Source organism: Pogona vitticeps, chromosome 13, assembly GCF_051106095.1.
Source record: "Pogona vitticeps strain Pit_001003342236 chromosome 13, PviZW2.1, whole genome shotgun sequence".
NCBI classification, from domain to species: Eukaryota; Metazoa; Chordata; class Lepidosauria; order Squamata; family Agamidae; genus Pogona; species Pogona vitticeps.
The window spans coordinates 10,809,413-10,818,608 of NC_135795.1; positions in this window are offsets into that span (position 1 = coordinate 10,809,413).

Genomic DNA, 9,196 nt, shown 5'->3' on the forward strand with positions numbered 1-9,196 from the left:
ATCCCTGGCAGGAAAAATACAGCACGCACCAATTAAAAAGCCAAGAGCTTATGATGTTTCAGCACACGACACACGCGCTCCCCAAGGTAGATGCCTCACTCTGCCTCATGGTAGAGACGGGTCCTGCTTGGAATATAGCTCTTCACCCCACCGGAGGTAGCTCAAGAGTTCTAGATCTCTCTTCGAGGTAGCTCAAGAGTTCTAGATCTCTCTTCTGCCCTCTTATTGTCAACCCCCCACCCCAGTTTCTGTCATCTGAGACAACGGCCTCATTCTGCCCCATAGTGGGGCATGGTTCTGGATTTCCCTCTAACAAGCTAAGAAGTGTCAGAGTTCAAGCTTCCCCGAAGTATCTCTCCCACACCCCCAAAAGCAAACCATAAGCACATTTCAAACAGGTGAGCCGCTGGTGATGTGTAGGGTAGCCAAATGTCCTGCTTGACACAGTTGTTTGTTGCCTGCCACCAAGTCCAAACCAATTCATAGCAACTCAAACAGGGCTTTCAAGGTAAGTGAGATATTTAAGGAGAGTTTTACCAGTTCCACACACACACACCCGTGAACTTCCATTGTTCACTGAACAGGGCTTTGAACCCAAGCCTCCTGATTATTAGCCCTACACCCTATCCACTACACCACACTGAGTGTTCCACTTTATAAAGTACCACCCTGTATTTCAAGGGAGCATCTGATGATCTGCCTAATTCAAACCCAGTCCAAATACAATATTTTTAAAAAAAAACTTAGGGTAAAGCTTACATAATTAGCACTTAGTCACCAGGCTGTGCAGGTACACATCACCTGGTCAGATTCTGCCCTGCTATGGTGAGATGTATTGCATTTCCTGTTAAAACTGAGCCTTCTATTTAAAGGAAGTCTTTCTAAATATACCTCCATGCATGCAAATAAACATATGAACGTTTTGTGCAAATCTGTGCAATTCCCCCCCTTTTTTCCCTTGGGGAGGGTGTATTAGTATGTTCGTGGCGTAGCTGTTAGTGCAGTGAATTTTACACTGAATTATGCTCAGTCTTACAATCTCCTGGGGTTGTGAGAATAAAACAGAGGCATGCATGCTTCAGAACTTAGGAAGATGGGTAGGATGGAAAGGTGATTTTTAAAAGAAAGAATATTCTGCTCATTACTCAGATACACTTGCTTTCTTATAAACTGACTCAGCTGAGGACTATTTAATCTGGCACATACTCTATGGATCAGTGGCCGGAATCCTACTGATAGCTTGGACAAAGGTGTAAGTCATGGCCACAAAGTTTAGCAAGTACTGGTTGTGTTCCTGGATATAAACCCTGGGGACAAGCCCAGGAACACAACCAGCACTTGGTTAATGACTGGCAACTTGCCACCATGCTTTATGCCATTTCCTTACGCACCTGTGATTCACCAGTAAGAGTCTGGCCAGTGCATGCACCATGTAGTAAGATGAACTCTAGTACTATTTAAGTTGGAAACAGGTGTGCCCAACACATCAAATGCAACACATCAAATGCAACACATAACACACAGAATTAAACAAACACTCAAAAATCACAAGGAGAAGGACACGTCCAGGTTGGCCTCTCCTCTTCATTCCTCCCATCTCTCCAACATTAAATTAATATCTTCCCCTTCCTGGATTCACATCCTTTCTGTCTCAAGTGCTGTGTTTTGTAACTAGTCTATTGGATTGTCCCACTGCCTTATATTCTATGCCACTCTAAGATCAGGGTCATAAGATCGAATCCACGCGACAGAGTGAGCGCCCGTCACTTGTCCCAGCTCCCGCCAACCTAGCAGTTCGAAAGCATGCAAATGCAAGTAGATAAAGAGGGACCACCTCGGTGGGAAGGTAACAGCGTTCCGTGTCTAAGTCGCACTGGCCCTGTGACCACGGAAGATTGTCTTCAGACAAAACACTGGCTTTATGGCTTGGAAACGGGGATGAGCGCCGCCCCCTAGAGTCAAACACGACTGGACAAAAATTGTCAAGGGGAACCTTTACCTTTACCTTTACCTAAGATCAGGGTACTGTATAAATGCAATAAACAAAAACAGTCAAATCTTAGAATTTAGTATCCAACCGAAGCTGTATTGGGACTTGGTCCCCACCCCATCCCCAGCTGCTGCCAGCTGCTGGGGTGCCCCAAGTGCAATCCTGAGGGTTTCCCAGGTCTCCCCAGCCGGCTTCCGGCGTGCATGCAGGGAAGGATTGGGGATCTGAGCAGAATTAGTGCCATGGAATTATGCCATTCCATCTTAGGTATCCTAGGTTTAACAGGGTTAAACACCATTTTTAAACAAAGTGATACAAAAATAAGCATTGTCTGGCTTTAGTTAGAAACTTGAGCTGGATCTCAGCTTGGAAGAAAAGATCCTTGCCTTCAAAGAGAAAGATGGCAGAGAGAAGGTCAGTCTAGAATCTGCCAAGACCATCAAAGACTGGAAAAGTTTCACCCACCGAATCCAAGCTTAACACTCTCCTTTCTTGGGATGGGGACTCAAGTGATGGGACTTACTCTCAAGTCAGACTAAAGTTCCACCAGAGACTCAACGCTGAATTTTTTTTTTTCAATAACTTCAACTCCACCCATGGTTTGAAACCAACCCTTCCCTTCACTTTTGTCCTGGGGGGGGAAGCTTGCTTTTAGTAGGGACTCAGACTTGGGTCTTGGCTAGAGATGGGAAGGCCTGGGGTGGGGGGGGGACAGAAAAATTAGGGGGGAAATGAGGGTTTTTTTTCCTTTTTTCCCCAAAGGTGTTTTTTTTTTTTCTGGAAAAATTGAAAAAAAATATGGAGTGTGGAATATGTTTCTTTTTCAGTGATAAATAAGATGTCTGTGACATGGTATTCAAACTATAGAACATGAAGATCTTAAAGAAAGACTTCCGAGATGTTATGTATTTAAGTTTTCTGAGAACATTTGGGACTTTGGGACTCGGTACCCAAGACTTCCCAGTATCCCTGATTCTTTTTTCCTCTCCTCTTTCCTTTTCAAATATGTCCTCTCTTCTTTCCTTTTCAAAAGTAATGGGCCGAATCCCGCTATTGACATCGATTGGTAAACATAAATCTGCAGCAGATTACGCCTGGTTAAGAAGCTGGCATTTGTGCTTCCGACAACACACCGCTTGCACGACTCGGCGCACAACGAGCAGTGCAGCTTCAATTTCTTAATCGACAGTGATTCCCTATCTGAAATTAAGGCCACTGGACTCAATGTCAGTTGGTGTTAAGGAACAGGATTCTAATCCGTGTCTATAAATGCCTTATGTAACTTCAGATGTAACTTTGATTTTGGAATGTGTCCAGCTTTCAGCTCCAAAATGACTTCGGTGGTTGCATTTTGCTTTTTCAAATTTTGAACAATTCTATAGCTAACGAGAAGGGACATGGTGGCGCTGCGGGCTAAACCGCAGAAGCCAGTGCTGCAGGGTCAGAAGACCAGCAGTCGTAAGATCGAACCCACGCGATTGAGTGAGCGCCCGTCGCTTGTCCCAGCTCCCGCCAACCTAGCAGTTCGAAAGCATGCAAAATGCGAGTAGATAAATAGGGACCACCTCGGTGGGAAAGTAACAGCGTTCTGTGTCTAAGTCACACTGGCCATGTGATCATGGAAGATTGTCTTCGGACAAAACGCTGGCTCTATGGCTTGGAAATGGGGATGAGCACCGCCCCCTAGAGTCGAACGCGACTGGTCAAAAAAAAAATTGTCAAGGGGAACGAGACGCGCTGGCTGATTTCTGGTTGTGTTACACAACTGCAGATGTGCAGTTGCAGAAGCACTCCCCATATGCCAGCAGGTTTCCCCATTGCATCAATGGGTCAACAGCTGTTGTTTTACATTTATAAGGAAAAGCCACTCTCCACATGCCCAGGAGAATTTTTATTTACCTATATGTCTTCCCATTCTTTGGTACTTATGCTGGGGAGAGATGACATGTCGCTCAAATCCACATGCAGAGATGTCTGCTTTTTCCCACTTCGACTCACTACTTCTGCTCAGTTTAGACACTGTCTCAGGCCTTCAGGCATAGCCTAACAAGGCCTCTATGGTGGCCTCAGGCAGCCAATGGGGGGGGCAGCAGTTGTTGCACTGTTAAAATCAGATTTATTTGTACCTCTTTTTTCATTTAAAAAAGCATAGTTTTGTGCATCCAAACATCTTCCCAATCATCTATGTGTGTCTGCTGGATTTTGAGTATATTTGGAAGGATTGTACTGTAATTTTCTATACACACTTTGAAAATGTGTTTGTGTGATTGGATACTTCTTCAACCATCCAGCATTATTGAGATTCTCTCCAGTCTGAGCTAAATTCTCCAGAATAGATTCTGTCTTCACAACTCCATACTTCTGAGCAGCAGCTGGTCTTGGTTTAAGCCTGCCTGCCCTCTGGCGGTTAAATTTTTTTAAAAGTGGTGTTTATTCATAGCTCCATCTTCATTGTTTCCTCCTCTACTTGCTTTGCACAAATATTTGCAGAAACTAGTTGCCTTTTGTAAGTTGCCTCAGAAGAGTTTTACCCTGAAAGACGGCACAGAAGTATTTTCAACAGTAACTAAACTAAGCTAGCGTAAGCTAAAATATAATAAAGCTTACCATTTAAATTGATTTGACATTACTGTATCACTCCTGGTTGCATCTTCATCACCACTTGAGATATGTTCATATTGACCATTATGGCAAGGGGATTATGGGTGTGCAGTCCAAAAAACGTAAAGTTTCCAGGCTCTGTTCTTCATTCTGTCTTTCCACTGAGAAGCGCTGAGGAGCCGGCATGGCCTTCCTAATTTTATCCTGACAACAGCCCTGTGGGGTAGGTTAGGCTTCATGGTTGGCTGAAGGCATTTGACACATGCCCCTATGAATGCACACAAACACATACAGAGAGAGAGAGAGGGAGAGAGATGTGGACTTTCTGCTGAAGTATATGTCCAGTTAATGTATTTGCGAAGGCTTTCACGGCCAGGATCTAATGGTTGTTGTGGGTTTTTCAGGCTCTTTGGCCGTGTTCTGAAGGTTGTTCTTCCTGACGTTTCATCAGACGTTTCACTGGCATCTTCAGAGGACTGGAGTAGGAACTCTGTCCATGCCATGCCATGTCATGTCCATGCCATGGACAGAGTTCCTACTCCAGTCCTCTGAAGATGCCGGCCACAGAGACTGGCAAAATGTCAGGAAGAACAACCTTCAGAACACGGCCAAAGAGGCCAAAAAAACCACAACAACCAATATATGTCCAGTTGCTTCTGGGAAGTCTTGAAGGCAGAAAACTACTCCAGACTGGATTCGTCTTTTGGTAGGCATGATGCTATTCCAATAGAGAGAAAAATCCATGGACTTCGGAAGAACGGCTAGAAGCCCCCTGGCATGTGCCACCTACTACAAGGGCTGGCCTCGTGAGGCTCTGAGCTTACCCAATGACTCTTACAAATGAGTCAGAGAGCCATGATTCTCAAAGCCTAATCCAGCACAAAAGAGGATGAGTCTACATTCTGTCAGGTTCGTCAAGAGCTTTGTAAATGGCTGGATGGCTCAAAGCCATTTTAAGGGGGACAAGGGGATCGTATAACCTCATGGGGTTGCAGACCCTCAGCAGCTACAAGCTCAGAATTGCTACGTACCACCTTCAGTGTCAGAAGCTGATTCTGAAGAAGTAGCTTTGTTAGGGTGCAGGTTGACAACATTAAAAGGAAAAAAAGAAGGTGGGCTAAGGGAGGCAAAGCATTTTTAAAAACTGCTCCGTAAACAAATTCCAGTGCATCTCCAAGGGTCTAAGTGAAGATCAAGGCTTCTTTATACACGACATGTATGAATAACCAACTTTTCTTTAATACTTCATGGGTATAAAATAGTCATTTCTCTGACTTCTTTCCCAGAAAGATCTCATAGCATTATTATTATAACCTATCTGACACACATGCTCTGCAATTTTAAGCTTCTAACATTCTGACAATCCCTCTCCTGGATCAAAGATGTTCTGTGGCTTTGTCTATTCTCCATAACCTCACCGGATCAGGACCCTCCATGAAGAAATGTATAAATACAGAGGATATAGCATGAGTATTCCATGTGTCCAAAGAAGTGGAATTTGATCCTTAAAAGCTCACACTAAAACAAAAGGCGCACAGGCGCCCTTCAAGTAGCTCAATATTTTGTCCATGCCTGGGTTTTCCCCTAATTTTTCTCTCCTTCTCTTTAATTTTGCCAGTTATTGTCATCCAAGTTACAGCAACCCTATGAACGAGCAATCTCCAAAATGTCCTGTCCTCCACAGCTCTTGCAAACTCAATCCTGTGGCTTCCTTTAGGGAGACAATCCATCTCATATTTCACCTTCCTCTTTTCCTGCTGCCTTCCACCTTTCCCAGTGTTATTCCCCTTTCCAGAGAATCGTGCCTTCTCTTGATGTGCCAGTACTATAATCGTTATGCATCTGCATACCAATTGCTGGGAAACAGGATGGAGAATCCTGTTGGTTGGGCTTATTACTTCCAAACTTGGAGCTGGGAGTGTTAAATGTTAAGCAGTGGCCACGTTGGCAAGGGAATTCTGAGGTTGTAGTCTAGAAAAGCAACTTTTCTAAAAGCCAGTTACAAGTGAGTAGTTTTGTGTCATGAGTTATTTCCAAGCTCAAGGGAGGAGAGCTCAGTTAACCTGCTAATACAACCTCTTGAGAGTCCTCTGGACTGCAAGGAGAACAAACCTATCCATTCTAAAGGAAATCAACCCTGAGTGCTCACTGGAAGGACAGATTCTGAAGCTGAGGCTCCAATACTTTGGCCATCTCATGAGAAGAGAAGACTCCCTGGAAAAGACCCTAATATTGGGAAAGTGTGAAGGCAATAGGAGAAGGGGATGACAGAGGATGAGATGGTTGGACAGTGTCTGCGAAGCGACCAACAGGAATTTGACCCAACTCCAGGAGGCAGTGGAAGACCGGAGGGCCTGGCGTGCTCTAGTCCTTGGGGTCACAAAGAGTCGGACACGACTAAACGACTAAACGACAATGACGACAACCTCAGCTTGACCTGCTATTGAAAAGCGGTGCACTGTACATGCCAGAAATCAGCTACAAATGGAAGAAATTGTTAGGTATTAACACGGTGTGTCTTCTGCTTTGACAGGGAAGGTCAATACAATCAGAAAGAACTCTAACATTCATGGCATCAGCTACAGTGAGGGCAAGCACATGGCAGGGCCTTGGGGATCTAATATTAGCAGCTACTGCCTTCAGCATTATCCATATTCTCCTTTGACTTCTCAGCACAAAAATGACCCATCTATTTAAATATATAGATTTCTAGGAAGATCTTCACTTAGATTAATCATCTGCACTAGTTTTGCTGTTTGAGCGAACTCCTGGCTTATGTTTTGGTGCTTATGAACATATAAATCTTAATTATATTCAAATGCCATGAACCTGTTGTTTTTTGGATGGTGGGGGATGGCAGTGAACCCTAAAAATAAGTAAAGAAGGTCTTCTGTTGATGGTGCCCCCTGATAATTAGGCAGTACAGGACTCCAGATTTAGTTCCACAGATTCTGTTGTTATTCATTTGGGCTGCCTTTAATAGACATGATCCTTTGCCAAAGTCTGCTCTGTATTTTATTTACATGAGAAATATAGCTAGAAAAGGAACTTTATGACTCTAGTTGGGAGGATTTGGAAAACTTTCTGACCCGAAGGTTTGTCTGGCCGACTCGTTCATTCTCTCCCAGCTCACAAAATGGCTTTGTTTGTTTTTTAATTTTTAATTTAGCCCTGGCAATTTCAGCTGCCTTCAAAAGAGCTTTGTTCCCTTTGCAAATGGCAAATTTGTATTCCGGCTGGCGTCGTTGGTGGCCTTTGATGCACCGTTTTACAAATGTCTAACCTTGGAACGTATGGAGGAAGATTTAGCGCATAGACAGGTCTTCCGCCCCCCCCCTTCTGTTGATGGACACAACCCATGAAACTGGAGCCTGTTGCAAATAAGCTGGGAGCTGCAACATCCAGAGTTTTATACTTTCTTCCTCCGCATCTAGTTTTCCATTCCTCATTTCCTATGGAAATGCACTCTTTGGTGATATTTGAAAATGTGCAGTAGGCATTATACTATGTTGGGGGTGAGGATGATTAGAAAACATTTGCCTTAGAGGTTGCTGTCTTTTTGTGTGACCATGCCGATACCTGACTCCAATACAAGGTCAGCCGTATTTCATTATTTCACACACACACACACACACACACACACACACACACACACACACACACACACACACACAAGGATTACACACACACACAAGGATTGCCATACAGCTCAGCCTGTGTTAGTTCACTGGCCGAGGTAAAGGTAAAGGTAAAGGTTCCCCTTGACAATTTTTGTCCATCCCCGTTTCCAAGCCATAGAGCCAGCATTTTTTGTCCGAAGACAATCTTCTGTGGTCACATGGCCAGTGCGACGTAGACACGGAACGCTGTTACCTTCCCACCAAGGTGGTCCCTATTGATCTACTTGCATTTGCATGCTTTTGAACCGCTAGGTTGGCGGGAGCTGGGACAAGCGACGGGAGCTCACTCCGTCACGTGGATTCGATCTTACGACTGCTGGTCTTCTGACCCTGCAGCACAGGCTTCTGCGGTTTAGCCCACAGCGCCACCACGTCCCCCAGTTGACTGGCCGAGGGGGTCGCAAAACAGAACAGGTGATTGTTAGGGAGGGAGGTTTCTCCTTGCTGCGCAAAGAATATCCTGGTCAGCAGAGGTGGTGGTGAAGGCTTCTGGGAGTTGTAGTCTAAGAATATCTAGAGGCCCAAGGTTGGGGACCACTGCTGTAAAGGAACACTGTAAGTCAGAATTAACTTGACAGCACATGATTATTTTTTAATAAGCACCTTGCCTCTTCATGTATTCCCTCCATCATTGCTTTGATTTAAAGCTATCTTTCTTTCAAATTTTGGATTTGAGGCACCAAGATGTTTTTTTTTTCAAAACAGGAACACAGAAAAGCACGAAAAACAAGAAAGAGAAAAACAGCCTATGCAAAATCCAAAATGGAGGACTATAAAATGTTTTCACAAAAAGGGCACTCTTCTGAAACCTCACCCATTTTTAACATTTTAGTAATCATACAAAGGTGCTGAGAGCTTTTTTTTTCTTAATATTTTATTTGCTCAATAAATATATCACCTACTCCTGTTCTTGGAAATACAAATA